At 45.3% G+C, this 25,821-nt stretch overlaps 1 protein-coding gene, 1 long non-coding RNA gene and 1 other non-coding gene across 3 annotated transcripts in view; 1 reads left to right on the forward strand and 2 right to left on the reverse strand.

Annotated features, from left to right (window-relative positions):
• LOC136314345 (uncharacterized) overlaps positions 1-25,821 on the reverse strand; it is a 251,799-nt gene that overhangs the window by 158,586 nt on the left and 67,392 nt on the right. The window lies entirely within an intron of this gene.
• Positions 1-25,821, reverse strand: part of CMTM8 (CKLF like MARVEL transmembrane domain containing 8) — a 93,149-nt gene that overhangs the window by 45,196 nt on the left and 22,132 nt on the right. The window lies entirely within an intron of this gene.
• TRNAA-CGC (transfer RNA alanine (anticodon CGC)) lies at positions 13,459-13,534 on the forward strand. Its single transcript has one exon. It is a non-coding gene; the product is annotated as a tRNA-Ala (tRNA).

A 25,821-nucleotide genomic window follows, 5' to 3' on the forward strand; every position in this document is an offset into this window, starting at 1 on the left:
GGACCACCTAGGCGTTTTCCTGCCCAAGTTGTCTAACCTGAACCTCATCATGACGAAACAGACACATCAGACTGTGGAGCATTCCAGAAGATGGGCTTCTCTTTTTTTTTAGCGCATGTGAGATAGATAGATAGATAGACCTAGACAGACAGGAAGAGAGAAAGATGAGTTGCATCTACTTGTAGCACTTTAGTTGTTCACTGATTGCTTTCTCATATGTGCTTGAACGGGGGGGGGGGGGGGGGGGGGGGCTCCAGCTGAGCCAGTGACCCCTTGCTCAAGCCAGAGACCTTGGGCTCAAGCCAGTGACCATAGGGTCATGTCTATGATCCCACACTCGTGTCAGGGACCTTGTGCTCAAGTTGGTGAGCCTGCGCTCAAGCCGGTGACTTTGGGGTTTTGAACCTGGGTCCTCAGCATCCCAGGCCGACGCTCTATCCACTGTGCCAGGCTGCGCTCTAGCCACCAGTCAGGTTGGCCTGGACTCTTCTAAAACATCAATGTCATAAGATGAGAAAAAGCTGGGGAATTTCTACATTAAAGGTGTTTAAAGAGACATGGCAACCGAATGTCATTTGTTGATCCTGACTGGATCCTTGAACAAAAGGTGAAGGGATGTAAAAGACATTGAGACGTTTTGGAGGTGTGAACATGGGCTGCATCATATAGTATTAAAACGAAGCTAAATTTCTTCAGTGTGATGAAGGTATTGCTTCATATAATAGAGTATCTTTGTTCTTGGGAGATACACACTGACTTATTTAAGGAGTAGGTGTTATGTCTTCCAACTTTCTTCATAGTGACGAACAAAAATAAAGAAAATAATAATACATACACAAAAACACAGAGATAATGTAAATATGGCAAAATGTTAACTGGCACAATTGAATGAACGGGATTATAGGCCCAGGCTGATTGGCTCAGTAGTAGATTGTCAGCCTGGTGTATGGATGTCCCAGGTTCAATTCCTGGTCAAGACACACAGGAGGAGCAACTACCTGCAGCCATGGCTCAACTGGTTCAAGCACATCGGCCCTGGGTGCTAAGGATGGCTCCATGGCCTCCGTCTCAGGTGATAAAAATAGCTCCGTTGCAAGCATGGCCCCAGATGGGCAGAGAATTGACACTATATGGGGGTTGCTGGGTGGATCCTGGTCAGGGCATATGCGGGAGTCTTTCTCTTTATCTCCCATCCTCTTACTTGGAAAAGAAGAAAAAAAAAGGGAGGGTCTACAAAATTAAAGTGTAGGAGCCTAAATAGTTCTTTTAGTTTTCCTACAGATTTGAAAATATTCAAATTAAAGTTGGAGGAAAAAGAATACTGGGTATAAATCTGTTTGTATCAATATATAATTAAGCCAGAATGTTTCAGAAATGTATCACACAGAGAAAGAAAGGTATTAAGAACCAAATATTATTTTCTGTTTTATATATGAAGATAACCTGAGTTTAAATGTTTGGAAGCATAAGATTAAAAAACAATTTTTTTTAAGTCTCTGAACCTAATCAAACATGTTTTGACTCTGGCATCAATTAAGAATGAGCTGAAATCAGAAGTTTTGATGCATCAGAGCTCTCCAAATTCTAGAAACTTCTCATCAATATGATAATGAGCTTGAAGATTTATGCACGCACTAAATGAATGCCAAGCAAAGATTAAAGTAATCATTGTAACTTGTTAACACAAGTGCTCTCAAGAGAATTTAGAGAAATCTTGCCAGAAAAGGCCTCCACAAGCAGTGACTACTAGTGACAAAGAATAAGACAAAGACTTCCTTTAGAAAAATGTTATTTATTTACACCCTAAATTTATTTATTTTGGATTTTGGACTTGTGCAATGTGGACATTCAGTTTCGAGTTCATGCAACAGTGATCAAGAACAATTTGCTGGGAAAGGGAGAGAGCTGCACACTCATGTGGTTGTTTGTAAGCCTTGGGGGTAAGAGAGACAAAATTAGTTTAGAAGTATAATAGGGTCACTGGGTATTAAAACTTGAGACCAGGTCCTTCTTCAAAGACATTATTCTACATCAAATGCCCTGGTTCCTTTGTTCAAACTTAGTGAATCAATTTCTTGGTGTCTTTTCTCAAAAGATAATGAAATTACAGCCTGACCAGGCGGTGGCGTAGTGGATAGAGCGTCAGACTGGGATGCAGAGGACCCAGGTTCGAGACCTCAAGGTCGCCAGCTTGAGCGCGGGCTCATCTGGTTTGAGCACAGCTCACCAGCTTGGATCCAAGGTCGCTGACCCCAGCAAGGGGTCACTCGGGCTACTATAGCCCCATGGTCAAGGCACATATGAGAAAGCAATCAATGAACAACTAAGGAACCGCAACGAAAAACTAATGATTGATGCTTCTAATCTCTCTCTGTTCCTGTCTGTCTGTCCCTATCTGTCCCTCTCTTTGACTTTCTCTCTGTATCTGTAAAAAATAAATAAATAATAATAATGAAATTACAGGCAAATGAGCGTGTTCGTGTTTACAAGGAGAAGGACCTTAGCCTTCCTCAGTTCTCAACACATTCTTTTTTTTTTTTTTTTTTTTGTATTTTTCTGAAGTTGGAAAAGGGGAGGCAGTCAGACAGACTCCCGCATGTACCCAACCAGGATCCACCCGGCATGCCCACCAGGGGGCGATGCTCTGCCCATCTGGGGCGCTGCTCTGCTGCAACCAGAGCCATTCTAGTGCCTGAGGCAGAGGCCACAGAGCCATCCCCAGCGCCCGGGCCAACTTTGCTCCAATGGAGCCTCAGCTGCGGGAGGGGAAGAGAGAGACAGAGAGGAAGGAGAGGGGAGGGGTGGAAAAGCAGATGGGCGCTTCTCCTGTGTGCTCTGGCCGGGAATCAAACCCGGGACTCCTGTACACCAGGCCGACACTCCACCACTGATCAAGCCGGCCAGGGCCTCAACACATTCTTAACCTTCTAAAAAAGGTTAAGGGCCAATGCCTTCTGAGATTTACTATAATTTCAACTCTGGGCTTGAAATACCCCCCAGGGAATTTCAAGCACACACAAGTGTACTTTTAAATTTACACTGCTCACAAAAATTAGGGGATCAGGGACCGTGCAGATACTCCAGTACTTTCAGGCTTTTGTATAGCGCTTTTCACCAATGAATTAAAAGTTGGTTTTGCTTCTTATTTGCATAATCGAACAACTTTCTTTGACTTGTCGTTTGCTTTTCTGATGTTCTTGTTTAATTAAAAAAAATCAAATGCTTCCTTTTTTTCTCCACTTCATATTCATTTTGAAATATCCCCTAATTTTTGTGCGCAGTATAAAGGGGCCTCCGATTCTTTATCTTATTTCTATCTCTCGCCTGCCTTTTGGGAGCTTTGTTTCATCTTATCCTCCCCTTTACCAGGGAAATCTTTGCTCTCAGGCTTGGCACCAACTTTGAACAGGGCAGTGACCCTCAGGCAGAGGGAACAGAAAGATCTTGGTTGGGCCACTTGGCACCAGAAACTGAACAGCAAACCAAGGCAGACGATTCCATTTTGAACTTTTCCACCACTATTTTTTTTTCCAAATGGAAAATTAACGTGAAGGTGTTATTTTTATCTTTTATATATGCTTATTTTATATCATAAGCCAAACCTGGAAATCTAGACTCTGAACACAGACGATGCTCTGCTTATTTATGTGATTTTTACAATTTTTTTATTCATTTTAGAGAAGAGAGAGAGAGAGAGAGAGAGAGAGAGAGAAAGAAGGGAGGAGCAGGAAGCATCAACTCCCATATATGCCTTGACCAGGCAGGCCCAGGGTTTTGAACCGGCGACCTCAGCGTTCCAGGTCGACGCTTTATCCACTGCGCCACCACAGGTCAGGCCGCTCTGCCTATTTATGGAAGAAAAAAAAAATTAGGAATCAGTGACCACTCGATTCCACCAAAAGGAATTTGAGTCTACTTTTGTCACAGAATCTCCAGCACCAGAAGTCACATTATGACGACTGAGAGCAGCATTCCAGTTTACATATGCAAAAGCAAAAGAACTGTGACACCCCGGTCACAGAGTTGGTCACAGGCTCAAACAAGGAACCTCTTGATGCTCAAGCCCAGTGTTCTCTGTGACACCACCTGGCTACTCCACATTAATGCCTTCTGAAAAATAACTTTTTTTTCTTCTTTTTAAAAAATATTATCAATGAGGCCCTGGCCAGATAGCTTAGTTGGTTAGAGCATCGATCCAAAGCACAGAGGTTGCTGGATCAATCTCCTGATCAGGGCACATACAGGAACACGTTGATGTTCCTGTCTCTCTTCTCTTTCTTCCTCTTTCTCTGAAATCAATTGTTGGGCAAATAAGTTTGTAAATATGATATATATGTTTGCTTGCCTATAGTTTGCATTGGGTGTGGGAGACAGGCTGTAAGCAGGCAGAATCCTTATAAGCCTAAGGCTTAGTTTTAAAACTAAGCTTTTCCCCACACCCTTGACTGTTGCATGATAGGGGGTGGTGCACTTATATGAGAAATCCCATTATGCCTTAGATAAGTGGCTTTGTATCAGACATTCTTATTTGTAGATTGGCTTAAAGGTATGGGTTTCTACACTATAAAATGGGGCAGACCCAGGCTCGCTCTCTCTCTCTCTCTCTCTCTCTGTTCCTGAGATTAGCATTAGAGAGGAGAGTAGTGAAAGGCCACGTGGAGGAGAGGAGAAGCAGCCAAGATGGCGGAGTGCTGAAGGAGTAGCCAGTTTGTGCAGAGTTTGTACAGGAGAAGGAGATGGGGAACAGAGGTGAATAAGGCTGGTGAGGTAGAAACTTTGATTCTAGGAAACTCGGATAAGTCAGTGGCTTTGGGAGCTCTGAATGGAAAGGGAAGTGTTTTCCCACTGTGTGTATTTCTTGCCCACCGGGTACAAGCTAGGATAAAGATGATGGCCCACCAATTCTTGGCTCCATTCTTTCATTACCATCTGTCCAAATCAAATGTGAACCTGCATGGGCCAGGTGGCTGTGATGGTGGCCGTGGCTACTGGCTTTACATCAATCATATAAACATTAAAATATATATATTATTAATGATAAAAAACTTCTGACTGGGAACTACAATCGTTCGTGAATTGTATGAGATGTCCAGAATCCCCAGGGCGTCCCCACCACAACGCCCAAGTCCAAGACACAGGGAGGACCCCAGCCGCTGTGCGCATGCCTGTGCCCGCCTTCAGCTGCCTTCACGCCCCCTGACCACTTCCCACACTGAACTAGCAGGAGAACAGAGAGGAACTACATGTTTGACTCTTATATTGATTGATTTATTGAACTGCCCTGTTCTTAGTTTTAAAAACAAATGAACAATAATTTCATAGACTGTTAAAAATGTCCCACGTTGCTTTTTAGCTGTGTGGCTGTCAAAGTATAATTTTTGAAGAGTGCTGGACTCTCCTATAAGTACATGAAAGCACACGGCAAGCAGTGATTTAACTGGTGGAGGAGGAAACCAGCAGGATAGCAACACTGGCTCAGAGGAAAACACGAGGCCTGTGGGGGAAAGTCCGAGGGATAATTGTAAGGCCAGTAGCCACGGCCACCATCACAGCCGCCTGGCCCATGCAGATTCGCATTTGATTCGGACAAACGGTAATGAAACAACAGAGCCAAGAACTGGTGGGCCATTAGCTTTAATCCTAGCTTGCACCCGGTGGGCAAGAAATACACATAGTGGGAAAACACTTCCCTTTCCATTCAGGGCTCCCAAAGCCACTGATTTATCCAAGTTTCCTAGAATCAAAGATTTCTATCTCACCAGCCTTATTCACCTCTGTTCCCCATCTCCTCTCTGTACAAACTCTGTACAAACTGGCTTCTCCTTCAAGCACTCCGCCATCTTGGCTGCTTCTCCTCTCCTCCACGTGGCTTCTCTCTGCTCTCCCCTCTAATGCTAATCTCAGGAACCGAGAGAGAGCAAGCTCCCAGTCCACCCCATTTATAGTGTAGAAATCAAAACCTTTAATCCAATATACAAACAAGGAAGTCTCTGATACAAAGTCACTTAGGGTGGGAAGGCTTAATGGGATTCCTTATAACAGTACACCAACCCCTATCATGCAAGGGGGTCAGGGTGTGGGGGAAAAGCTTCATTTTAAAACTAAGCCTTAGGCTATAAGGATTCTGCCTGCTTACAGCCCATCCCCCACACCCAATGCAAACTATAAGCGAGCAAAGATATATGTCATATTTACAAACTTATTTGACCAACAATAGAAAACAAAAAGAAAAACAAAAAAAACCACTGACTTCTGCCCTAGAACCACAGGTGATGTCTGGTGGTTGTGTACTGCAAGGCACTTCAGCAACCTTTTATTTTTGCCTTCTTGCTAAGTTTTGTATAAGTTTTTCTTAAAATCACTTTTCCACCAGTTTATTGTGTTTTACCCCATTGAGTTAGTGACCCCTGTTGTAGGGAAACCAATCCCATGGTCGGGATGGCTGAGCTAGACAGAATCCCAGCATTCCTAGTTAAACCAAAGTACTCCAGCATGTTTACCAATTGCAGGGCAATCTAAGTCAGTCTTTTCACTGATTCAAACCAATTTCCCTTCTGACCTCTTCTCCAAAAAGAAGGGCAGATGGAAGAAGCATGTATATTTGGAATGTACACTTGGAAAGGGCGCCTAGTGCTTCCTTCAATAGCTCAGTTGGTAGAGTGGAGGGCTGTAGCCGTGAAGGTCGGAAAGGGCGCCTTGACCTCCTCTCCCCTCCCACGGTTTGTCTAGATTCAGGAACTGTGCTTGATGGAATTATTATCAGGGCTCTTCGAGGTGTCAACCCAAGACAAATTTAAACTACAGGTCAGAAAGGGAGCCAGATGATAGGAGAGCAAATAAAATACGAAATCAGGATTGTTTTCCTTCCCAGCTAGGGTCTCCCTGGAAATGGACCACGTTCTTATTCTGAAAAAGATTTTTAAAAGAAAAGATTTCAAAAAGCAAAATGTCACATGGCTATAGCACGTCTCACGTTTGACGTAGTCTAATATTCCCAGAAAAATTCGGAGATCGTAGAGATTTTGTTGGAATCTGGTGAGCAACAAGGACACTAATGACCGTGAGAACGTGCTGGAGAGCTCGAGCCAGACCTCTCTACCTCTGCCCTGGAGTTTCTCGTTACCTTTAACCTCGAAAATGTTATTCTTACCCGGACTCCCTCATAAGCAAACACCCCAAGTCCTTCAATTGGACCCAAACGATATCCCCAAATTCTCCCCTCATGCAGATTGTATTTTCCCAGACTCAGGCCTTTATTTTAAACTGCCAAATCCCCTGAGTATAAGAACTTGATTTTGCCTTGACTTCCACAAGCTGGTAATTAAATGTTCCTCCAGATATGGCTGGTAAACAATAGAAAAAAACTGTCTTTTTCATTATGATTAATATGGCTTATAGAAGATCCATGGTAAAATGTTTGCTAGTAATTATAGATTTTTGGAAAAAGAAAACAAAACAAAACAAAACAAAAAAACTGTCTTTTACCACCACCATTTTGCACAAGACGCTGTAATGACCCTACTGGGATTGTGGGCAAAGTGGCCTGGACTGTTCACCCCGGGGTCAAATAAATGGAGCTGCTGCCAGCCACGCCATTCTGTGTGTGAGGCCACCATTTATTCCACGTGCTGAGCTTTGGTCGCAAATGTTGGTCCATAGCGGAGATCAGCCTAGTTAAAATTTCAGTACAGATTGTGTCCATTCATGGTAGAAAAATGGTGTGATCCCTCTTCAAAAGTAGGGGGCAATTTTCTTAAAATCATCTTTTTATTTTTTTATTATTATTATTTTTTGTATTTTTCTGAAGCTGGAAACGGGGAGAGACAGTCAGATAGACTCCCGAATGCGTCCGACCGGGATCCACCCGGCACGCCCACCAGGGGCGATGCTCTGCCCACCAGGCGGCGATGCTCTGCCCCTCCGAGGCGTCGCTCTGCCGCGACCAGAGCCACTCTAGCGCCTGGGGCAGAGGCCAAGGAGCCATCCCCAGCACCCGGGCCATCTTTGCTCCAATGGAGCCTTGGCTGTGGAAGGGGAAGAGAGAGACAGAGAGGAAGGAGGGAGGGGGTGGAGAAGCAAATGAACGCTTCTCCTATGTGCCCTGGCCGGGAATCGAACCTGGGTCCCCCACACGCCAGGCCGACGCTCTACCGCTGAGCCAACCGGCCAGGGCCTAAAATCATTTTTTTTATACTCACACATAAAAGGGGAATTTATTCTCTCTGTGCAGTGACTTAGACCACAGATCTTCCAGGAAAACAACCATCTTTTGGGAGCAAACACATAGGGTGTAAGTTGAAAAGGTATCCTCTGGATGGTTTATTAAAGTAATTAGAATGTGGGCAATATGGAGGGCTGCTCTGCTGCCCTCTTCTGGTTAGGCCAAGGATCAACAACCTGTCCCTCAGGAGTTGAACTAGGCGACGCTCTTACTGGGAAAAACCTGGGTGAGCAAGGCAGGGGCCCTGACCTATGAACCCTCAACCCTGGCAGGAACATCTGGAGCGATACAGTACATTATGCAACGCTAAGGGCTGTATTCTCATGGGATACAGTGTCAACAGAGCCCTCAGAGTTAAGCAACATGGCAGCCCCAGTAGGTCACTGAATAAATGCTCCAAGGTCATCGGCCAGTAATGCGGCCAGGGGCAGAACATGTTGTGGCTCAAGGGAAACACAAAGGAAAACCAGAGTCCTACAGAGGGAAACAGGTTCCAACTGAGTCAGCTTGAGAAAAGACCAAGCAGAACGCGTATCCACGACCCATCCTCTGCTTCTGCTGCCATCTGACCATATAGTAAGTGTCCCTTACTACATCGGACACTTACTCATTTTTCTGAAGCTGGAAACAGGGAGAGACAGACAGACTCCCGCATGCGCCCGACCGGGATCCACCCGGCACACCCACCAGGGGCAACGCTCTGCCCACCAGAGGGCGATGCTCTGCCCATCCTGGGCGTCGCCATGTTGCGACCAGAGCCATTCTAGCGCCTGAGGCAGAGGCCAAGGAGCCATCCCCAGCACCCGGGCCATCTTTGCTCCAATGGAGCCTCGGCTGCGAGAGGGGAAGAGAGAGACAGAGAGGAAAGCGCGGCAGAGGGGTGGAGAAGCAAATGGGCGCTTCTCCTGTGTGCCCTGGCCGGGAATCGAACCTGGGTCCTCCGCACGCTAGGCCGACGCTCTACCACTGAGCCAACCGGCCAGGGCTACATCGGACACTTATTACAGGTGCACAACTAGATGAGAAATATGTCCCCTTTCCTGGCAGGGAGGTGGTGCTAAACAATTAGGGAGATTCAATCAAGTAAACCAACAATTATCACACAGGGCTGTGGAAGTCTAAAGAGAGAGAAGTAAGTCCTGATTGTTGCGAAAGGTACAAATGAAGGCAAATGACCGAGACTGAGGGGTGGGGAGATCAAGGATGGCTTCCTGAAGGAAGTGACATCTAACAGAGACCAAAAGAATACTGCCCAGGCCCTGGCCGGTTGGCTCAGCGGTGGAGCATCGGCCTGGCGTGTGGGGGACCCGGGTTTGATTCCCGGCCAGGGCACATAGGAGAAGCGCCCATCTGCTTCTCCACCCCCCCCCCCTCCTTCCTCTCTGTTTCTCTCTTCCCCTCCCACAGCCAGGGCTCCATTGGAGCAAAGATGGCCCGGGCGCTGGGGATGGCTCCTTGGCCTCTGCCCCAGGCGCTAGAGTGGCTCTGGTCGCGGCAGAGCGATGCCCCGGAGGGGCAGAGCATCGCCCCCGGGTGGGCAGAGCGTCGCCCCTGGTGGGCGTGCCGGGTGGATCCCGGTCGGGCGCATGCGGGAGTCTGTCTGACTGTCTCTCCCCGTTTCCAGCTTCAGAAAAATACAAAAAAAAAATTAATAATAATAATAATAATACTGCCCAGGTGAGGTAGGCAAGGACACTATTCCAAGCAAATGGACCAGCATGTGCCAAAAAGCAGAGATGAAACAGCGGGGGGGCATTCTCGGACTTGCAGATCCAGTAGAACTGGAGTGTATGCAGGACTCAGTGGTAGGTACACCACCGGACCAGAGATGAGTCTGGAAAGGACGGCAGGCCTGTGGAAGAGGTCTGCACCATACCCTGAAGGCCACGAGGAGCTGTGCAGGGATTGAAGCAATGGGTACACGCTGACAGATTTGGGTGTGGGTTTCCCCCATCATAGTAGGCCCCGAGGAAGTTCCTTATAGAGAAGTCACCCTTCCTGCCCCCAATCAAGTTGCAGTGGAAATGCCTCCCTGCTGCTGCAAACTTTATGTGGGGTCTCTTGTTATTTTTCTCTACGGTTTTATGAGGGAAGCACTGTTCCCATTTCACAGGTGAGAAAACTGAGGCTCAGAGAACTTAAGACAGTTGCCGGAAGACCCGCAGGTGGTAAATGATAAAGCTGGAATTCAAAAGCAGGCTTGGCTGACTCTGGACTCCCACATGACCCTGGGCAACGTGACCACGACGTGCCTGGAGCCAGCCCAAAGCAGCTGGAGGAAGGCTGAGGAAATGTGGAGCAGGAAACGACAGGGTGCACAGCAGAATCAGGAAGCTTCCCAGCGGAGACGGCATCTGGGAGCCTCAGAGGACAGTGAGAAAGTGTGGAAGTGAGGAGGAAGCGCATTCACGGTGGCGGGCACGGCAAGACTCAAGTCCCGGAGACGGACCAGCATAGGACACCTGCACTCGGGGCCAGGCCGGCCAGGCCAAGTTTTGCCGAGCTCCTTGTTCAAGGTAAGACTATGAAAAGAAACGCGATGCTATCTACCAGGAAAAGGAGGCATTTCTCACCTACACGGCTGGCAAGAATCCTGAGGTTTCGTAACATGGTTGGTGAGGCCGTGGAGAAATAGGCTACTCCGCCAGGGCTGGTGGGAGCACCACAGGGCCCGGCCCGTGTGGAGGGCAACCCTGGCACGGCCACCAAGAGGGGGTGTATTTACCACTGATCCAGCTGCTCCACTTCTGGGGATCTATGCCACAGACACCCCTGCACGAGGGAGAAAGACACATGCATAAGCTTACCCACTGAGCGCAGGTCAGCAGACTGGGACAAGTGTCCAGCGAAGGGACTGGCTGAGTCACTTCTGACACCTCCGCACCATGGACAGCTCTGCAACTGCCAAAGTGAGGGCCACCTCAGTGCACGGATCTGGGGGTCTCTATACATGTAAAGGCGCAATACATAGAGAATTGATGATGTGTTTAATCAATTAGGAAGAGGAGCTATGGATATACCATATATAGATTGCTACTTAAAAAAAGAAAGGTGGGAAATAAAGATATATAACCACATTTGCTTCCATTTGCCTAAAGCAATGGTTCTCAACCAAGGACAATTTTGTCCCCCTCCCCCAGAGGACATTTCTGATTGTCATCACCAGGTGGGGGGTGCTGGTGGTGACAGGTGCATGGAAGTCAGGAATGCTGATAAGAGCCCACAATACACAGGACAGTCCCCACAACAATACCCGGCCCCAAATGCCAACAGCGCTGAGGTCCAGAATCCCTGGCCTGAAGGAACAAACAGAATGATAAACAAGAAACCCGTGTAGAGACAGGGTTAATGGCTGGGGCGAGACGAGGAGAGGTGGAGTGGGGAGATTTCTGTGCACAGCTTTTTATAATGTTGCCTTTGGAACCATGTAGACACAGTAACTAGTACATGCCTGTTTGGCAATTAAATTTAATTAAGAAAAGAGAAACACCAGGTTGTGATGTGTGGGCAACAGGAGAGGCTCTAGACTGGGATTGGGAGCCTGGGCTCTTTGGACCCAGCACTCAAAAACTGGCAACGTGTCCCTGTCTCCCGCCTTCTTCTCTGTGAAACGAGGCATCCGTGTAAGAGGAGCTCAAGGCCCCTTCCGTTCAAGCTGCCCCGCACCACGGGTGGGGGGGGGGGCGGCGCAGGGAGGGGCGCGGGGGGGGCACAATCCAAGGCGATGCGGTTTGAATGAGGAAGGCAGGCATTTCTACCGCACACAAACTCAACCTCAGGAACGCTCAGGTTTTCCTGAATGTTTTCTCCAACAATCACCTAGAAAGACGGGAAAACATTCTCTGTTTCCACACCAGGGTTGTTAAAAATCAAACCACAAGGTAAATCTAGATAGAAGCTAATGACAGCTCTAGGTCATGGGAGGGGTTTAAGAAGATGTATCCTCACCTAACATTTTTTTTTGACTTCCAAGAAATAGTTTATAACCTATGTTCAATCACCAGGTGGTAAAAAAAAAACAGTAACACAGGCTGTGAAACTAACTCCCACTAGCCACACACACAATAGCTGCAAAGGTCACCTCCTCCTCTAAAAAATAAATTCAGGTGAAAAGGAACGAGGTTTAAGGAGGCAGGGTTTGGGACCCAGGCCTCATAGTGCCCAGGTCACTGCCTTAACTCACCAGACACCGGGCAGGTGCTGGGTACCTCAGACCTTTGGGCAGATTCATTCCTCTCTCTGGATCCAGCTATGCTGCCCACATCAGTGTGGCGGCTCTCCATCCCTGTACTGCAGTGTGGTAGAAAGGGAGGCAGTCGGCCCTGGCTGATTGGCTCAATGGTAGAGTATTGGCCCGGCGTGTGGATGTCCTGGGTTCAATTCTCGGTCAGGGCATACAGAAGAAGCAACCATCTGATTCTCCACTCCTCCTCCTCCCCCTCCTCCCCCTCCTCCCCCTTCTCTCCCTCTCTCTCTCTCTCTCTCTCTTCCTCTCCCGCAGCCATGGCTTGATTGGTTTGAACCCATCAGCCCTGGGGGCTGAGGATGGTCCATGGAGCCTCCGTCTCAGGCACTAAAAATAGCTCGGTTGTGAGCATGGCCCCAGATGGGCAGAGCATCAGCCCTATATGGGATTGCAAGGTGGATCCTGGTTGGAGTGCATGCAGGAGCCTGTCTCTCTATCTTCCCTCCTCTCACTTGGAAAAGAAGAAAAAAAAAGAAAAGAAAAAAAAAATGAAGGGAGGCAGTCTGAACTGACATCTTACCTATTTCACGTCTAGCTATGTGGTTTTGGATAAATCACCTTTTCTGAGTGTCAGTTTTCTCATTTATAAAACATTTTTGTAAAATAAGGAAATTAACTCGTTGGTTGTCTCGATGGATTAAGTGTGTAATGCTTAAAAACTTGTCAACCGTTAACCTTGAACAAATATTCTTCTCTACCCAAACTCATCTTGGCCTTTTGTCTCCCACCTATCCTGCAAGTTGGCAGCGGAGAAACAAAAATAAAATCTAATCATGTTCCAGCCCTCCTCAGCCTATTTCCATACTTTTTCAATCTTGAGTAGTGCATGGGCCCCTTTAAAGTGAAAGTAATTCTTAAAACAGCCCTTAGTCATGGCTAAGTCATGTAATGTTAGTATGAACAACAACAAAATATTCATCATTTATTTATACTTCCTCCACACTGATAAAAACAAACCAAGCTGTTCTTAAGAAAAAGAATAGAGTTACCGGCCCTGGCCGGTTGGCTCAGTGGTAGAGCGTCGGCCTCGCATGCAGGAGTCCCGGGTTCGATTCCCAGCCAGGGCACACAGGAGAGGTGCCCTGCTTCTCTCATCTGCTTCTCCACTCCTCCCCCTCTCCTTCCTCTCTGTCTCTCTCTTCCCCTCCTGCAGCCAAGGCTCCACTGGAGCAAAAGTTGGCCCGGGTGCTGAGGATGGCCCTGTGGCCTCTGCCTCAGGCACTAGAATGGCTCTGGTTGCAACAGAGCAACGCCCCAGATGGGCAGAGCATCGCCCCCTGGTGGGCGTGCCAGGTGGATCCCGGTCGGGCGCATGCAGGAGTCTGTCTGACTGCCTCCCCATTTCCAACTTCAGAAAAAGAAAAAAAGAAAAAAAAGAATAGAATTATCATTTGACCCAGCAACCCCTCTTCAGGGTTTCTACCTGAAAAAATTTGAAGACATTTATTCACACAAGATGTACACACTCCTATGTGCACTGCAGCATTATTCATGGTGCCCAAGACATAGAAACAACCGAAGTGTGATTCAACGCATGATTACATAAAGAAAATGTGGTATAAACATACAGTGGACTACTACTCAGCCATAGGAAAAGATGAAATACTGCCATTTCCAACAACATGAATGGACCTTGAGAATACCATGCAGAGCGAAGTAAGTTGACAGAAAAAGTCAAGAACCATATGATTTCACTCATATGTGGGATTTAAAGCTGAAAGCAACAAATGAACAAACAAGTCAAACAAGCAAACAAACAAAAACCTCAGACAGACCCAGTGGTATTTCTCCTATCTTTATATCATCTTACGAGGGTAGCACGTGGTTTCAACCTGTCTGAGCAACATCTTGACGGTTGTATTGGACATCAGATATTACAAGAAAACCTAGATTTCCACATTCTCTTAAAATTGGACGAGGGCATGACATCGGGCCCACAGTCCCTCGTGGCAAATCCTTTGGAGCCAAGAAATAGCTGCTGTATGCACGTGAGAGTGTTGGTCAAGGTGCATGCTTGCTTCTGTGACAAAGAACAAAATAAGTGGCTTTGAACAAGGTAAACTTCTTTTTCTCTCATTTGACAGTCAAAGCAGTAATTGCCCAGGACGGATCCGCCTCCTCCTCAGGACATGGAGAGAATGCAACGTATGCAGTGTGGGAAAAGCTCGGTCTATGAGACAGCAATTGCTCTATTCCGGGGCTCACAACCACAGAACCAGACGGTACCTGTGTCAGGCTTTGCAAACAGCACAACATCTCTTGCAACTCCTCGTTTCTGCCGCTGCAGCACAAAAGCAGTCACAAACAATATGGAAATAAGTGAGTGTAGCGCCTAACCGATGGTGGTGCAATGAACAGAGCATTGGCCTGGGATGCTGAGGTCGCCAGTTTGAAACCCTGGACTTGCCAGGTCAAGGCACATACGACAAGCAACCAACAAACAACTAAAGTGAAACAACTATGAGTAGGTACACATCCCACCCTTCCCCGTTCTGTAAAATCAATAAATAAAAACATTTTAAAAAGTAAAACTTTAGGCCCTGGCTGGTTGGCTCAGCGGTAGAGCGTCGGCCTGGCGTGCGGGGGACCCGGGTTCGATTCCCGGCCAGGGCACATAGGAGAAGCGCCCATTTGCTTCTCCACCCCCCAACCCCCTCCTTCCTCTCTGTGTCTCTCTTCCCCTCCCGCAGCCAAGGCTCCATTGGAGCAAAAGATGGCCCGGGCGCTGGGGATGGCTCCTTGGCCTCTGCCCCAGGCACTAGAGTGGCTCTGGTAGCAATAGAGCGACGCCCCAGAGGGGCAGAGCATTGCCCCCTGGTGGGCAGAGCGTGGCCCCTGGTGGGCGTGCCGGGTGGATCCCGGTCGGGCGCATGCAGGAGTCTGTCTGTCTCTCCCCGTTTCCAGATTCAGAAAAATACCAAAAAAATAAAAATAAATAAATAAATAAATAAATAAATAAATAAAAAGTAAAACTTTAAAAGCATTCTCTTCTAATATCAGAAACATAAGATCAAACAATTTCTCAGGAGACAGATATGGACAACAGTAGCGTGGAAGCGTCACCCATTTATGCCAAAAATTGAAGGTGAAAAAGGCATCCCTCAGTTTCATACGGAAGATCTGATAGGCTCACCAATCAGGTTCACCCAGACAAACTGCTTCTTGGAAAAGTGGGAGGTGGCATAAGATGCAAAACCCAATGCTCATTTTGTGGGACCCATCAACAAGACAGGCTACAGAAAACCCACCTTAGTGGCATCAGCACTGTCCAGGGCCCCACCTTCCACTCACTTCTAAAAAGCAGGAGCCTGTGTGATGCAAGTTCAGCTAAGTCCATCCTTCTCCCCGGGAATTTAGGTGAAAGGTCTACACAGAAGTCCATGGTTAGCCACAGGCAGTCCTCTAATTGCTGGCAGGGCAGTAACTCCATCAAGGTGTTGCTCAGACAGGTTCAAATCACGTGTTATCCTCATAAGATGATATAACGATAAGAGAAATACCATGGCGTTACTGTTGCCCAAGCAGCACAATGAAACAGAATGAAAACCACCGCGTTATAGAAGATGTTCCTATTGATCACGCCATCTGCTCTCTAAGGAGTTGGTCTTTGGTTCAGCGTGGAGCCTTTGTTCTGTGGGGCCCTCACTGGGTGAAGATATCCAAGTGTGCAGTAGGAGCTGGAGAGAGTTTCTCTGTATAACAGAGGGAGAAGGATTTGGAGGTCAGGAGGATGAGTAATCCAAGAGGGAAGGTGATGAAACAAAACAAGGCTGAGGAGAATGGGGTGGGAGGTCTGTTTTGCACAAGCCAAGAACCTCTGCCCACATCGTGCTCGATGCTTCCTAACACTAACCCAACACTTGGGCAGGTGGGTTTCTTATGGACACTGGAGACAGGCCATAGCCAAGGGCAGGGGAGGTGGGTGAGAAGGGAGAAAAGAGCAAGAACACTGGTTCTCTGCAAATAAATGGAAACACATGGGAGGTCTTTAGGCTCCTCCTACTGAGATTCTGAGCAGTATCACCGATACCTTCAAGGGACAGGGAGACCCCAATGACACTTGGGTAAGACCACCTCCCTGCAAAGCAAGAGTTACGAGTTCTTACTGTGCTAAACAATGGACATAAATTTGTCCTTTTTTTTCAATAATATCAAGATGTAGTTATTATTGCAACATCTGACAAGCCTGGTTTGAGGAGCATTCCAAAACTCTCTTGGATTCTTCAAAATTGCCAAGGACCTGCCCTGGCCAGATAGGTAAGTTGGTTAGAGCATCGTCCGTAAGCACAGAGGTTGCTAGTTTTATCCCAACTCATGGCACATACAGAACAGATCGATAGATCGATGTTCCTGTCTCTCTCTCTCTCACTTTACCTCCCTTCCTCTCTCTCTAAAATCAGTATATTAAAAAAAATTGTCGGCCCTGGCCGGTTGGCTCAGTGGTAGAGCATCGGCCTGGCATGTGGGGGACCTGGGTTCGATTCCCGGCCAGGGCACATAGGAGAAGCGCCCATTTGCTTCTCCACCCCCGCCACCCCCCTCCTTCCTCTCTGTCTCTCTCTTCCTCTCCCGCAGCCAAGGCTCCATTGGAGCAAAGATGGCCCGGGCGCTGGGGATGGCTCCTTGGCCTCTGCCCCAGGCGCTAGAGTGGCTCTGGTCACAACAGAGTGACGCCCCGGAGGGGCAGAGCATCACCCCCTGGTAGGCAGAGCGTTGCCCCTGGTGGGCGTGCCGGGTGGATCCCGGTCGGGCGCATGTGGGAGTCTGTCTGACTGTTTCTCCCCGTTTCCAGCTTCAGAAAAATACAAAAAAAAAAAAAAAATTGTCAAGGTTCTGAATGACAGAGAAGGACTGAGGAACCGTTCCACGTTAAAGCACAGTAAAGACACAGGACAACTAAAGACAACACACGACCCTGAACTACCTCTTGGACAGGGCGAAAGCGACTATAAAGGATGTTATTGAGACTATTGGTGAAATTTAAGTATGAACTATATTAGTATCAACGGTAAATTTACTGAACTTGATAGTTATAATGTATTAATAGTTATGTAGGAGAATATTCTTGTCCTGGGAAGATGCAAGCTAAAATACTGAGGGTATTTGGGGTCGTGAAGTTTGTAACTTACTCTTGAATGGTTCCACAAAAGCATTCAGTAGACAGGCAGGGGCGAGGAAGTGTGAGGCAGGATATTTACATTTGAGAAATCACAGTGAGAGAAGAGGAAGGTCATGATACTATTCTTACCATTTTTCCTGAGCCACTTGAACATTTTTAAATTCAAAAAGTAAAAGGTGATACAACAGGGTGAGTATTCTCCCAAATGAAATTAGTATGGATAAAATAGAAAACATTTTAAAGCATGTTGCTGTGAGCTAGTATGAAAAGGAATCGTAAGAGGCCAAAACTGAAAGCAAAGAGAATTTTGGGGAGCAGCTGGATTCCAAAGCTGGTTCTCATGCTGAGTGTTTGTTGAACTTCCTGGGGACATTGAGCTTCCATCATTTTTAAAAATGCTTCTTTTGAGATCTAACTCAAGTATCAGAAAATTCACCCTTTAAAGTACGTAACTCAGTGGTTTTTAGAATATTCACAGAGCTGTGCAACCATTACCACTATCTAATTTCAGAACACTGCATCACTTCCAGAAGAAACCCTCTGTGTCCACAGCAGTCACCCTATTCCTCTCTCTCCCCCTAAACCCCTTGGCAACCATTAATTTACTTGCTCTGTCTATGGAGTTACCTAGTCTAGACACTTCATATAAATGGAATCCTATAACACGCGACCTTTTGTGACTGGCTTCTTTCACCTAGTATAAAGTTTTCAACTGTAGCACGTATCAGACAGACAGGAAGGGAGAGAGATGAGAAGCATCAACTCATTGTTGTGGCACCTTAGTTGTTCATTGATTGCTTTCTCATATGTGCTTTGACGGGCGAGGGGGGAGCTCCAGCTGAGCCAGTGATCTCTTGCTCAAGCCAGCAACCATGTGCCCAAGCCGATGGCCACATGCTCAAGCCAATGACCTTGGGGTTGCAAACCTGGGACCTCAGCATCCCAGGCTGAAGCTCTATACACTGCACCTCCACCTGGTCAGGCTCATGTACAATTTTTTATGTGTGTGTGAGTGGAAACATTTCATTAAATTTGGGGGGGTATACTCCTAGGAATGATATTGCTGTGTCATATGCTTTTTTTTTCCTTTTGAGGACTTGCCTAATTGATTTCCAAAGTGGCTGTACCATTTTACAATCCTAACAGTAATATACGAGGGTTCCAATTTCTCCCTATCCTCACCAAGACTTGCCATTGTCTTTTTAATTACAGCCATCCTACTGGGGGTGAAGTGGTATCTCATTGTGCTTTTGATTGGCATTTCCCAAAAGACAATGTATGGAGCACTTCTGCATGTTCTTGTTGGCCCTTCAGATATTTCCTTTGAGAAAATGCTAGATTCCTTGCCGAGCTTCCATTTTGGTGCTGGATGGAAGATAAGTAAAGGTGAGGCACACCCAAGGTGAAGAGTCTAACGGAAACCACTCTCTCTCCCCCAGGTAGAGCTGGGATCTTAAAAGGCCATTCCTTCACAATGAGGGTGGATAAGAAGTTAACTCACTGTCCAGAGGGAACAGCAAGATAAGAGCTATTTCAATCTCGGCAATGAATGGAGAAGAAAAAGTATCCCTTTCAATATGGAGCCCACTTAGTCTCTCAATCAGGCAGGGTCTGAGTCTCTGTAGGCAATGAAGAGCACTGTAAATCTGAAAAAGTTAAAGAATTTTCAGAAACGTAAGAACTGAGCCTGACCAGGCAGTGGCACGGTGGATAGAGCGTCGGATTGGGATGTGGAGGACCCAGGTTCGAGACCCCGAGGTTGCCAACTTGAGCGCGGCTCATCTGGTTTGAGCAAGGCTCACCAGCTTGAGCCCAAGGTCGCTGGCTCAAGCAAGGGGTTACCTGGTTTGCTGTAGCCCCCCGGTCAAAGCACATATGAAATGATTTCTCATCAATGAACAAATAAGGAACCACAATGAAGAACTGATGTTTCTTATCTCTCTCCCTTCCTGTCTGTCCCTATCTGTCCCTCTCTCTAACTCTCTCTGTCTCTGCCACAAAAAAAAAAAAAAAGAACTGAAATTGAAAATTAAAGGTATGGATTAAACAGCTAATGAAAGAATTATTAAAATTTAAAAAAAAGTAGTAATAAATAATTCATTATAATTATCAATTTAAATGACATGGAAGATAGAGTCTAAGGATCTAATACACATTTGTTGTGTGTGAGACAGAGACAGAGAGAGGAACAGACGGGCAGAAAGACAGGAAGGAAGAGAGATGAGAAGCATTAATTCTTCATTGCGGCACCTTAGTTGTTCATTGATTGCTCTCTTATATGTGCCTTGACTGGGGGGCTATAGCAGACCGAGTGATCCCTTGCTCAAGCCAGCAACCTTGGGCTCAAGCTGGTGAGCCTTGCTCAAATCAGATGAGCCTGCACTCAAGCTAGTGACCTCGGGGCCTGGAACCTGGGTCCTCTACATCTCAGTCCAATGCTTTATCCACTGCACCACCTGGTCAGGCGAATCTAATACATATTTAATTAGAATTTCAGAATGGGACAAAATAAAACGAGAAAGATAATATTTCCAACATTTCCAGAGATAATGCCTGAGAATTTTCCAATATTGTTGAAAGATCAAGAATTGAGTCCAAGAATCTCAACTAAACCGAAGGGCAAATAAAAAGAAACCCTTAGACATATCATAATGAAACTGCTGCATATAAAGACAAAGAATTTTTTTTTTAAAGCAGCTAAATTTACAATGAATGGCAAATTGCAATTTGACTGTCAACTTCTACAGTGACCATGGAAACCAGTAAGACAGAAGAATGATACTTTCAATGGATGGGGACAAAAATAACTGTCAACTTAGAATTCTATAAGGCTATATATAGAATTAACTTTCAAGAATGTAATTAACTTGCAAGAATAAGGAAGAAAAAGATCTTCAAAAAACAAAAACAGATGGTGAGTCTGAGATATAAGAAAGAACAATGAGCAAAGATATCAGGCAACTATGTGAGTTGTAGATAAAATTAAATTGTTGACTGCGTACAATAATTATAATGCCTACCTTGAGGGTGGAAAAGAGGATAGAACTAAACAACTAGAAAATATTATAAATTGTGAGGGATGTCATCAAAATTAGACTTCTAAGGTCTTTGTTTTTGTTTCGGAGCATGGAAAAAAACACTGATTAATTTTAACATATCAGCAGATTACGTATTCATGTTAAATTAAAATAGCCAGGGAATTCATGAAAAGAATAGAGTATAACTTCCAAACTAACAGGAAAAAGAAAAAAGATGAAAAATACAAAAAGGAAAACAAATCATTCTAAAACACGGTAATACAGCTTGACTGGTGGTGGCGCAGTGGATAAAGCATCAACCTGGGACGCTGAGGTCTCAGGTTCAAAACCCCGAGGTCGCTGGTTTGAGCAGGGCTCATCCAACTTGAGTGCAGGCTCACCAGCTTGAGCACAGGGTTGCGGGCTTGAGCGTGGGAACATCAACATGACTCCATGGTCGCTGGCTTGAGCCCAAAGGTTGCTGGCTTGAAGCTCAACGTCACTGGCTTGAACAAAGGGTCACTGGCTCAGCTGGAGCCCCCAGGTCAAGGCACATATGAGAAGAAATCAATGAACAACTAAAGTGATGTAATCAGTTGATGCTTCTCATCTCTTTCCTTTCCTCTCTCTCTCTCCCTTAAAAACAAACAAACAAACAAAAAAACCATGGTAATACAGGGGGCCCTCAACATAGAAGGGGCAAATTATGGTACATTCATACAGGGTGGGGCAAAAGTAGGTTTGCAGTTGTGAGTACTTGAAATACAGTTTATCATTGTATTATCACTTATTAACTATTATATGATTTTCCATGTAAACCAATATAAACCTACTTTTGCCCCACCCTGTATAATGGAATACAATACAACTTTCAAAATTAATGAGCAGCTAGCTATATTTACCAACATGGAAACACTCAATGACGAATGATAGTAGCATGTTAGATTATAAAATAGTGTGATTCTACATTCTGTGAAGTTGAAATGAGTCAAGGCTAAACTATGGCCAGAAAACTCTAAAGTTTATAGACTACAAAGCCAGGCAGCAGTTCCCTCTGGGAAAACGGGCAGGGCTCACACATGAGACAGAGTAGAGTTCTAGTTATTAAACTGAGTGGCGGGCATCTGGCTACTTGTTTTATTATTCTTTAACTCATATACAGGTTTTAGGGCTGTGTGATATTTCACGCATACAAAAGTTTTAAGGAATTTCAGTTCTGGACCATGGCACAAGTCTGCAGAAGACATTTCCCTACTCCTCAGTAATGCATGTCAGCCACTGAATGACTGTGGCTCAGCCTTTTCAAGTATCTTAAGAGATAGGAAACACAAGTGCCAACTCACATCTAAGCTGACCTTCCACAGGCGAGTAGCTAAGTCAGCCTGGTAGTAACCAGTGACCTAGTTAACTGAGCTTTGGTCTTTCACGGAATCAACCTAATCACATAAAGGGACGTTTAAACATTGAACATTAACATCCCAGGGCAATGGTAAGCTCATGATTTGAAGTGTGAATGAGTAAGAAAACCACTCAAGATTCTTGTCATTGTTTAAGAAACCAAGACACGGTTTCCAAAGTATAAGCTAGTAGAATATTAAATACAGCTATTCTAGATCTACTCAAATATCGCAAATTCCACGAAAATGTCTGAGCCCATGAAACCAGAAGCAGGCCAGAGCCTCAAAGTGCACAGACTTTCCCCCCAATAAACTAAACCTAAAGCTGAAGGGAGATTAGCTGAAAGGTCACTAATATTCTCTCCTGTTGACCGCCGCGTGCAGTGTCAGGCAACCCAACCACTTTCTGTCTCTAAAGAATCTTATTGAAGACGCCCCTTCAAATCTGCTCATGGTTTAGTGTTTCAATGGAGTTTTTCTTTTCTAAAGGGATTTTTGATGCCTGGCAATTCTTGATTAATATAGATTTCTTGGTGCATCCTTTAAAAACCTCAATTTAAAGATTTCTGTCCTGCCTCAAAGTCCTTTCTGGAAATGAGGCTGGTTATAAATCAACAGTAAAGACATCCTTCACCTCTGAATTATTTTTCCCCAGAAAGTGGCACCTCTTATAATTAGATTTTGGATAGCTGAAGGAAAGGGTAAGGCAAGATAAGAAGCAAGGTCAGAGCTTTCTATATTTTCCAAAACAGGCCGTTAAACTCAGACCTCCGGAAAACTAACTCCCCCTCCCCTTGGCTTTTTAGACCTTCTTTAAATAAAGTCCACACACGAACATAAATCGATGAAATCTTTCCACTGCACCTGCAAAGCTGGCATCCTTCATAATTGTGGTAGGATCATTCTACTAATCATTCACAGTCTAAATGACTAATCATTTTAAAAATTAAAATAAGCTGGTCTTTATAGTTCTCAATGTAGCCTCTATGCTTTCTTTAGTTAAACGTATGATCCTAGCCCTGGCCGGTTGGCTCAACGGTAGAGTGTCGGCCTGGCATGCGGGGGACCCGGGTTTGATTCCCGGCCAGGGCACATAGGAGAAGCGCCCATTTGCTTCTCCTCACCCCCCCTCCTTCCTCTCTGTCTCTCTCTTCCCCTCCTGCAGCCAAGGCTCCATTGGAGCAAAGATGGCCCGGGCTGGGGATGGCTCCTTGGCCTCTGCCCCAGGCGCTAGAGTGGCTCTGGTCGCGGCAGAGCATCGCCCCCTGGTGGGCAGAGCGTCGCCCCTGGTGGGCGTGCCGGGTGGATCCTGGTCGGGTGCATGCGGGAGTCTGTCTGACTGTCTCTCCCCGTTTCCAGCTTCAGAAAAATACAAAAAAAAAAAAAAAAGTATGACCTAGCCTGACCAGGCAGTGGCGCAGTGGATAGAGCATCAGACTGGGATGCGGAGGACCCAGATTCGAGACCCCAAGGTCGCCAGCTTGAGCATGAGCTCATCTGGTTTGAGGGGGGGGGGGAAAGCTCGCCAGCTTGGACCCAAGGTCGCTGGCTCAAGCAAGGGGTTACTCGGTCTGTTGAAGGCCCGTGGTCAAGGCACATATGAGAAAGCAATCAATGAACAACTAAGGTGTTGCAACGAAGAACTAATGATTGATGCTTCTCATCTCTCTCCATTCCTTTCTGTCCCTATCTATCCCTCTCTGACTCTCTCTCTCTCTGTCTCTGTAAAAAAAAAAAAAAAAAAGTATGATCCTAATTCTAATCCCAGTACATATAACAGAGGCTAAATTCTATGTCCACACTCATTGCTGGGTACATAAGAACTCACCAGAAGCTATGATACGGCCATTCATTCTAAACTTTGCAGCCCTATCCAAGTGGGATTACTCTACAAAGTCTGGACCTACTAAGAGAAGAAGGGATGAAATAAACCTACATTTACCCAAGAAATAACCTAATACCCCCTGGGACAGGGTTTACATGTGTTTTAGCTCATTTTTTTTTTAAGATTTTTTTTTTCATTTTATTTATTCATTTTTAAGGGGGGAGAGAGAGGGAGAGAGAGAGAGAGAGAGAGAGAGAGAGAGAGAGAGAGAGAGAGAGAGAAGGGGGGAGGAGTTGGAAGCATCAACTCTCATATGTGCCTTGACCAGGCAAGCCTAGGGTTTCGAACCGGCAACCTCAGCATTTCCAGGTCGACGCTTTATCCACTGCGCTACCACAGGTCAGGCTGTTTTAGCTCATTTTAATTCTCTGCTCACCTGTGAAGTCATCATCACCCTTCTCCTTATTATAGATGGGAACTCAGGAAATAGAAAGCCATTTGTGCAAGGTCACTTAGCTAGATCCAAATGCACAACTAGACTGAAAAAGGGCAAATCCTTAGAACAGTGGTTCTCAAAGTGTGCGCCAGGGCGCACTGGTGTGCCCTAGAAGATTTCTAGGTGCAGTCTGTGGTATTCCAAAGAAATATGTGCCTGTTGGGAACCAAAAAACCAACAGGGTTTTTGGAGTTTAGATTTTTGGGGGACAGAGGTGTGGAGAATTGGCTGTAAGCTGACAGTCAGCCCAACCTCCCACCTCACTTGCTTGATTAGGTTGCAAAAGGCTGTTAAGCTGTGGTGCTGGATTGTTTACACTACCCCCCATGTTCCCTGGAAAGACTGGAGGCAAGTTTCTTCTATCCTTTGTTTGGTGTAAAGTTAAGATTATATGTATGGTGGGGGTTTTCTGCACTTGATAAAATTCTTGGGTTGCCTTGGAAACATGATCAAAGATCTCACTGATTTGCTAATGGACCACTTTGCCCTATAAATAAAGCAAGATTCAGTTTTTAGGCGCGCTTTGTTCTTGCCAGCAGCAATTACAGGGCCCTCCCAACCCCATATTTTCTTAATTCCACACCATTCCCACTCGGGACCTGAAATTACTAGCTGTGCTGCTTCGCGGCACGTGCCCAGATATAAAAATAAATATAGTTACTCTATTATATCATTTCCTTACGGAAATACTGCTCTTTTTGTTAACACATCATTATTATATTTATTATTAACACATCATATTATTTTTAGATAAATACACCCAAATAAAATGGATAGATTTCTCAAAAAGAAATATGATATTGAAGAATCCGATTCTGGAAGTGAGTAAAAGTTAAGTGTAAATAAAATAAGACTTGAAGGCTGACGGGCAGAATTTAATTTATAGCATTTTCCATCACTTAACACTGAACAATACGACTGGATTAGAAACCCATTCATGGAAGGAAGCTTCAAGTGATTTTGGTTTAACATTAACAGAAGAACTGGCAGCTATATCCACTGATCATGGATTGATGATTAAACATAAGAAATTGTCTCTTGAAGCCTTTTGGATTTCTATAAAAGAATATGTGGCAATATCTAAAAAAGCTTTGAACATTTTACTACAATTTTCAACATCCTATTTATGCCTACCTTGCAGGTGGAAAAGAGGATAGAACTAAACAACTAGAAAATATTATAAATTGTGAGGGATGTCATCAAAATTAGACTTCGAAGGTCTTTGTTTTTGTTTCGGAACATGGAAAAAAATACTGATTAATTTTAACATATCAGCATATTACGTATTCATGTTAAATTAAAATAGTATGTATATGTATAAAAATATAACATTTTTGTCATTTTTTTATTTTTTAACCCCTCTTTTTTACAAATTCTAAAAAGCATAACGCAAAAAATATAACAGAAAAATGTTTTTTAATGTCAGAATAAATTTAATTTTGTCATATTTATTTCGTTTAATTACCATAAAAGCACGCTTGGACTTTATTTTTTTTCTTT

Source organism: Saccopteryx bilineata, chromosome 10 (genome assembly GCF_036850765.1).
Source record: "Saccopteryx bilineata isolate mSacBil1 chromosome 10, mSacBil1_pri_phased_curated, whole genome shotgun sequence".
Classification (NCBI taxonomy): Eukaryota; Metazoa; Chordata; class Mammalia; order Chiroptera; family Emballonuridae; genus Saccopteryx; species Saccopteryx bilineata.